Below are 6,311 nucleotides of genomic sequence, written 5' to 3' on the forward strand. Positions count from 1 at the left end.
GTTGACAACAGCTCTCGAAGACGGATTTGCTCCGACTTTTGCGTCCGTGTTGTGAGTGCAGCCCTCAGCTTGGCGTAGGGTTCGTCTTCCGGTGGAGCGATCAACAGGTCACGGATCTCTGTTGCAAACTCCGGAGCTAGCGATGACACGATCACATTGTACCGTGCTCGGGAGGTGTTAATCCGGTGGTTGGAGAAGTGAGCTTCAGCCTGCGCAAACCATAACTGCGGGTCACCTGGCCAGAACGGCGGCAGTTTGAAGTTGACTGGCGCGATGGTCCTTGCGGCAGGGCCGTCTTGGGCCGGAGCGTCTGGTGGACCAGCGTTTCCAGCGGGGTTTGCAGCTTGGTCTGGAGCGGCATTAGCCTCGAGAGCGGGAGCGGGTTGCTCGTTGTCGGACATTTCTAAAAATTGCACAGAACGTTGAATCAGGTCGGAAATCGATCACGTCGGGGTCACCAATTTAGTGCTTCGCTAGATTCAACTCAGCCGTGCAACGGGTCGTGGAACACAACATTTTATTACAACTAAGAAAGCACTAATTCAAGTTGAGTCGGAATGGAAAAGATTACGATTCATCTGAATAATATGCAAGCGAATGCAGCTTATATAGGGTAGAGAGAGAAGCGTTAGCAATTGTGCGTTGCGGTAGAAAGTGCAAGAAGGAAACGGATGTGGTCATGAGAATTGCAATTGCTGATGTAAGTACAAAGCAGTATTGCATCATGTAGGTGCAATCAGTATTGCATCATGTAGGTGCAATCAGTATTGCATCATGTAGGTGCAATCAGTATTGCATCATGACATGCAAGAGAGAAAGAACATGGAAAAACGTCATACGCTCGATGTGGCAAATGGGTAATGTGTAAGTGATGTAATCACTACGTAATCAAAAGGGAAGTAACTAGAATTTGCCTATGCAATCATTGCGTAATGTCACGTGTGCATGGACTGTAGAATGTTCGTGAATATGCACTACAACCGCTTGTTCAACCATGTTCGATTGGGAATAAAGGAGGAACGCTGCATCGCAGCCTTTTCGGACCAAACCCAGTCGACTCAGCGTCCAAAAGACTACAACATATGGGCCAATCGCGGTCATCCGTGCTTTTATAAGAACGAAATGGCGCTTTTAGTGACATTTTGCATACAAATCCCCATCTAGTAGGGCGCAGTCACCCAGTTTCGGTGGAAGTGCGCGAGTTCGATTGGGAATAAAGGAGGAAGGGAGCGTCTCAGCTTCCTCGTACCAAGACCATTCGACTCAGCACCCCGAAGACTACAACTGGTGAAAATTTGATTTTAGGGTATACTTCTTGTAGACCAACTATGAGATCTATAATCTATTTATCGTGTTCTCCACGCAATAGTTTCTCTTCATATACGACATATCCTTGTAATTCTAGTATTATACTATAGCCTATACCAAGAGTACATGTACTCTTGCCTATACCGCATTGTACGGCATTGAAAGCCAAGATCATTGTTTAGACTAGGTTCAGCATCGGTAGCACAGTGGCTGGGTGGTAAGGAAGAGTGACTGAGATTCACAAGGTTGTGGGTTCAAATCTTTGAGCTTTCTGGCTTCTGACCGCTGGAATTCTCTTCCAGCTGACATTCGCTCTTGCTCCTCGCTTTCACTATTCCGCAAATCTATAGACCTCCTTATTCGATAAACGTCACAATCACGTGAACCGGGGTCCCGGGAACCAGGGAGTGGCAAGAGATCTGCGCTCAGTGCACAGTCCGTGCGCCAAGGGGTAGATCTACTCAAGGGCTGATTTTATTTGCAACCGCGGGAAACGAAGTCACCAAGACGCCTTCATTTGAGGCTTTTGGAATTGGAGAATTTATTGAATTTAGGTATGGCTCTCGTCCCTTCTAGAGAACTAACCAAGACCCTGTGGGGGCAGAAGGAGACTTCTTTGGCTCCGTGAATACACTACAGCTATGCGGTGGTCTAGTTAGTTTGAGTGTGTGGTTCATATTCAAAGTGTTCCAAGCCTCAGTTCACTCGAAGGTCATCGTGGATACGTCTGCACTTGAAAATCAAGGCTGGAAAGGACTGCCTGGTGTGTCCGAACGGTATGTTTTGCACTGAAGGCATTTTTTGTATGAATTGTTGAAAGTGTCTACTTGTTCGAAATGCAAAAGAGATGGTCGTAGATCCTTGGCCCACAACACCCCACTAAATAAACTATGACCTGTCGTGAAATTATGTGAAATTGATCAACACAATCATCCACGAATTATCCTATGCCAAAGTACTGCAAATGCAAATAATGGCATCCCTTTACCTAGGTCATGTTTGTAGGGCCTTATGCCACATCTTTGCATGATTTCCTCATGTAAATCGTGTGCCTAGCTTCGAAAACACATTGTGCTAAGGGCCGAATATACACCTGTGAATCAGAATAGCAGCACTCACTATTGCTTTCATGAGTGGTAATGGTCAGCTGAAAGGAAACTTCTATCCATCAACTCATAAGTAAAGTAATGACTAATCTCCTTGCTGCGCATGTGGTTCCTTCGTATTTACATGTACCGTAAAGTACCGCCAGAGCGCCCCACCATCTCGTCCTTTCGGGGTCGTATTATGGAGGTGGTCTCCTGTCTGTAGGTTATACGACACGAATTTTGTACACATATTGCACGTTCTGCAGACAATCCGTACCTTGGAGCGGACACGAGCTTCACACAAAAACCTGCTTAGTGTGACCTTAGTACACCAAGTTGCTCACACTGTACGAACTTCGTTGCACTCTGCCATACGATTTTCCTTTCCCTGGCTGTAAAATCTGCCGCGGCAAAATCAAGGTGGGGCGCTCTCGCGGTACTTCACGGTATGTGCACCTCTCTGTGTTCGGTGAATGATTTTGAATATTTGCGCACGACTTCAGGATAGTGCACATTGTGTGGATGTACCTGCGTATGTAATCCTTTCATGATTTAAAAATTAGGAGCCATGCTTCTCATCACCGTGGACAAGTAAATGTCGGCCAATTACATAGCGTTTGGAGACTTGCACAAGTACAGTTGCGTGTCAATTATGTGGCAACCGCGGAATAAAATGAATATTCTGGACGACTGAAGCTACAAAGCCATCTTGTGTTAACAGATCAAAAAGACAGTACTTCGAAGTACCTGTATTTATCACTAGTATTACCCTGAGACAGTCGTGCTCATCTCTAGAGACTGGCTTGTATTTAACTCTACGTAATGGCAACTTTCATGATGCTGACTGTCTACATTTACTTGAAGTAGGACTATAAATACTAAATGTAAGGTCTATAAGCTGTCAGTGCGGTGCTGTTGGATACCCGACATGCCATGTGACTGACCGCCAGATACTAGCAAACGACATGCGATTGTACCGGTCACATTGTAGCTGGGTTTTCACGAAAAAATGAAACTTATACGATTGTGAGAAAAGTTCAGAAACCACACTTACACATACACACACGCACACACACACACACACACATGCGCGCGCACACACACACACACACACCTGTCCTGTTGAGCTACTACCACAACTTGGCACAAGGATCGCATCGGCCCCAAAGGGGCAGTAGAGCGAAAGTGAGAGGTGTTGGCTTCGAGTTCACCTATCTCTACGGTGAACGCAACCTCGATCGAAAGTCATGCCAAACGGATTTATCTACCACGTGCGCGTATACAAAACGGAGGAAGGATTACTTACTCTCCCTGTATGATGTATCTGTTGTATTTGTGAAAAATGTCATTGATGTTTTTGCATGCATGTTTTTGAATAATTATGCGAGCATAACTTCCAACATCAAGCACATTCTTGCTTCTCATCAGCATGTACAAGTTTATGTTGGGCAGTTATGTAGCGTTTGTTTTACTGGCTGCGTTTGTTGGTGCTTGCAGGTCATTGGCATGCTGTCTGTTTCACAGAAGCTCGTGTAACAGGTTCACCGTACAGCTATGAATGCAATGTAGCGTGTCGAAGCCAATTCGGTATGACGTGATGCCTAATTTCCTGGTTGCACCAAAATTGCGAGTATGCAAGTGACCGTCAAGCCTGTCCCCTGTACAGTAGCCGTCTTGCCTTGTTACGCCTGGTTCTGACTCTGCGTTCTCGTATACTCCATGCAATGTTACAAGGAATACTGCTCCCTTCTCAAGCAATTCATTGGCAACAAAACGCTCGGCTATGCCCTGTAACTTTGCTGTGCGGTTTGTGCTTTGTCAATGTTGTGTCCCAGTTCATGATCTGTGCTTGCTGGTCTGTTTGTTTTCTCTCGCACAATTGAGGCGCTGTAGCACAGTGTCGATCATCCTGCCCAGGCTCTGATTTCACGTACCACAGTACGGTTTCTCTTGTTGCTCACTGTAATGTGCATGATACAAGCTCCTTGGTACTCCATCATCACCTGGTGCTGTTGCTGCCATTGTTGGACCCTGCTGATATCCTTCTCGCAATGCCCGAACGTTGTTCCAACAAATGCACAACTCGCTCTTAGTTGTCACATTCGGTTTGGTCTCGTTCCAGTCTTTCGAATTGAGTGAGTGCGTAAACTTGTATGAAGTGGTGAAGCAAAAGCCGTGCGCCGGCAAACATTCAATGTCCGGGTGTAATGACGCACCAAGGCCCCGGGACTTGCGTCCAATTCCGGAGTGATTTTTGTGTGCCTAGCCTCTAGGTATCATACCATATTTGTTTGGTTCAACCGTTTTGGATGCCCACTGCAATACCATTCACTGTATTATGTGTGTATGTTATCCAAGAAATCTCCCATATTTTTGGGTGGACAAACCTCGCCATAAGTCAGTAACCTGGCATTTTGCACCAACAGAACTCCTAGGATATCAGCGCCGTCTCAGTACCTGGGGACAGTTGTAAAGAAAAAGAAAAAATACCCTTGGCCCACAATGCCCCACTAAATAATCCGAAGGGTGTCGCGAAGACGACAATTTCCTTACCTTTCTTTCGTGGACGAAAAAAGACACTTCGCTTCGTCCGTTGCGCATAAAACAAAACATGAGGGTAGTGTTTATCAATTAGAATAGGAATCATGCACGAAGGAATGGCGAAAAGGTACTATGCTCGAGCGCTGGTCGTCGTCTTGTTTGTCAATTTTGAGTCCCATTGAGAATTTTCTTCTCCAGACCTCTCAAATTTCCCGCGGTTGCAAATAAAAGTGCAACTAACTTCTACTAGTTCTAGACGACTTTTTTGAATTTGGCGCACGGACTGTGCACAGTGGACTCTGTGTGCGAACATAGGAGTAGATAAATACCGGTATTTTACTACTCTTTTGTACAAACTGGGCCTTTCTTGCCACTCGTTTCTCGTACGCGTGCCCTAGCTTTTGACAAATCCCTGGAGGCGAGTCCAAAAGTCACGTTATCGAATAAGGTCTATACGTGACCACATAGGGTACCCTGTAAAAAGGCCTTAGGCCTGTGGGTAGGGATATGGTATGGTATTGATTTATTTGAATTCGGTATCTCAACAGTACATTGTACAACTTGGGAAGATCCGAATGACATAGATACATAAACATAAAAGCAAGAGTCCATAACCCAGGTTATGGACTCTTGATAAAAGGGATATCAGCGAACGCACTGCGCAGCCCATCTGCGCAGGTCAGCCTGGCCTATATCTACGCGCGGCCGACAAGAAAACTCATGAACACTTTTATTTTTTTGCAAAATAAATCGTGCGAAGAAGATGCACGGAATGGCTGAAAACTAGGCTGAGGAATAGTAGCATCCAGAGACTCTCAAACAAATTCATGGTCCATCGCTTCTGACAATGGCAGCGAAGACATCAGGGAGCTGATTGCAGCAACTCTCTACCAAGCGCGATGCTGGTTACTCACCAGGGCAGGGCGCTTCCATCGCGCAAGCAATGGCCGCGAACGAGAAATGGAAGTCCGATTTTGGAACGATCCAACCAGGGAAATTCCTTGAAAATTGGCCTGAACACCTCTCATACTTTTTTTTATTTTTTAGGTAGAACCAAGAGTACATTATAGCAATAAAAACTGCTTTATGGCAGTTTTCTAAAAAAAGTTATTGTGTTCTAGTCCATGGCCCCCGTCTAAAAAGTTTGGGCCGCTGGACTATAATTATTATGTGTAGCCTGGCCTCAGTGGGCCAGGCAGCAGACAAGGAGAATCATCAGATCAAACTCACAAGTAGGTCACGGTTCAGTTGTAGATCAGATGTAGACTCAGAATCAGACTGAATTGGAAGAGGATGAACTGAAGTGTGACAGCCCTACTTATACCTGGCCAGAGTGCTCTCTGTCCAATCAGGAGCTATGCATGTGACTACCAT

The 6,311-nt window shown here is 45.7% G+C and overlaps 1 long non-coding RNA gene across 1 annotated transcript; it reads left to right on the plus strand.

The window, feature by feature from the left end:
- The first annotated feature begins 1,793 nt into the window (after window positions 1–1,793).
- Window positions 1,794–4,591, plus strand: LOC135810712 (uncharacterized). Its single transcript, XR_010552339.1, has 2 exons — window positions 1,794–2,084; window positions 3,894–4,591. It is a non-coding gene; the product is annotated as an uncharacterized LOC135810712 (long non-coding RNA).
- Window positions 4,592–6,311: the final 1,720 nt, after the last annotated feature.

This window comes from Sycon ciliatum, chromosome 2 (assembly GCF_964019385.1).
Source record: "Sycon ciliatum chromosome 2, ocSycCili1.1, whole genome shotgun sequence".
Classification (NCBI taxonomy): Eukaryota; Metazoa; Porifera; class Calcarea; order Leucosolenida; family Sycettidae; genus Sycon; species Sycon ciliatum.